Below are 2,120 nucleotides of genomic sequence, written 5' to 3'. Positions count from 1 at the left end.
TTTTTTTTTTTACGCTGATAATCGATTATTACTTTATATAATCGATTATTTGTGTTCAAAATTGTCAAAATCTAAATTTTTAGACCGAGATAATCGATTATGACCCTTTAGTAATCGATTATTGACGTTAATTTCCGAAAAACAGAGATTTGGGCCAAATTTTCAACCTAAAACTCATATAACATTCATAAAATGTCCAAATATGTAACAAACTTATATATCTCTCCCTCAAATGAGTATCATGTATCACAAGATCATGTCATAAGATGTCAAACAAAAGTTTCTCTTAAACTCAAAAACAGATTTTGAAAAATATTTGAAGATCTGTTCAGTCCAAAACAATGAAGAGATGCTTACAAGCCAATTTANATTTGTATTTGCAATTTCAAACAAGTTTCAATGATTCTTAGTAAATCAAATTCAACTTTTAGCATACTCAATTTACCCATGAAATCAACAACCATTTATCATACAATTAAGATGTTTATGATTCAGTTACTAATTTATAAAGTACAAAGAACGCAATAGTAGCTTCAATGAATATAATCATATCACAGCTACTCCAGATTTATCAGGAAATCATTTCTTCTAACATAATTAGTTAAAAAAATTTGACAACATAATTTATAATCTCCCAAACAGCAACTATGATTCATGCACTCTTATATCCCAATCTGTTCAACCTCATGGATTCAGTTGTCATATCAAAACAACATATACAACAATTCAACCAATATGCAGTAATCAGATTTAATTCAATAGAATTTTTTATCTCGGTCCAAANAATTTTATCCCCCAACTTTATCAACTACTTCANGCTTTTCTTAAGAAACTTAAAACTCACAAATCTTTCTTTCAAGTTTCAGAAACTAGAGAGAAGAATCTTCTCAAACAATATTTGTTAGGCTAAGCGATTAGAATTTTGAGACAAAACAAGACAGCTGTAAATTGACAAACAAGAAGCTATAAGACATTCCAAAAACAATTTTGAATCAAACAACTTCTGGACACCTAATTGGTTTCAAAAACAATTTTTGAAAGCTTGAATAAAACAATATGAAATTATTGCAGGATTTTCAGCAATTAACTAGTGGAAAATCAAAATTTTAAAAACTGAAAAATTTACTCAATCAAGGAAATGCAGTTTTCCCTAACTTCTTTTAAAAGACTATTTCTTTGTGATTTTCACACCAAAAATTTAACACAAAAGCTGATTTATATTTTATCTTTCAACAGTTTATAAACCAGATACTTTACACCAAAAATTATGCAAAACATGATCAGTTCATTTACTGCATCCAAGTTCTCAATGTGAATTATCATAGCTCATACGGTAAGCATTTGAACTTAAAAACAATTCTCCACAAAAACAGCTTTGAAACAGAATTGACAATTTAATCATCAAATGTCTTAATCATCCAAAAATGCCAATGAAAATCTATTAGTCAGATCATTCAAATGAATTTTTTATTGCTTTTGATGCTTGACAAAAGATATATCAAGGCTTACTTCAAAGTATTCAGGAAATTGAATACTAAACCAGTTAAACACAGATTCAATTGATAAACAAAAACAAATCATTGAAATAACAATTGCACATGACTAATCATTCCAAAAGATTAAATTTAGCACATGAATATCTCATAATAGAAGAATTTCACTGATTAAAGTGCTAAAACAAGTAAGAACACACCATAGNATAAATGAATCAGTGATGAACATATCATTTGCCCAAACAGAAATGAATAGTAATCAAAGATTTTAAGATTAAGCAGAGCAAAATGCAACAGTATAGGTTAAATACTACTTAGCTCAATCACTTGGTGCTCAAACCAAGGCTTTGGATATCACTTGATTGACTCACTTCCTNGCTTGGAGCATCAATTCCAAAAGCAGAATATCAGAAACTTTTCTTTTTGAAAACTTATTCTGCAAAACAAAGCAATGGAGCTTTTGGTACCCATAATCTTATTTGGGTCCGTGAGGTTAGAGACATTATTTTATAACAGGAATCCAAGCATATTNTCCATTTGGAACTCCAAAATGTTTAATGTTACATTTGTTTGAAGTATGTCCCTTTTTCATGCAATAGAAACAATAAACATCATGCACCTTATTTT

The sequence above is a fragment of the Vigna radiata genome, unplaced genomic scaffold, assembly GCF_000741045.1.
Source record: "Vigna radiata var. radiata cultivar VC1973A unplaced genomic scaffold, Vradiata_ver6 scaffold_43, whole genome shotgun sequence".
Taxonomy (NCBI): Eukaryota; Viridiplantae; Streptophyta; class Magnoliopsida; order Fabales; family Fabaceae; genus Vigna; species Vigna radiata.
This window is presented reverse-complemented; position numbering follows the sequence as displayed.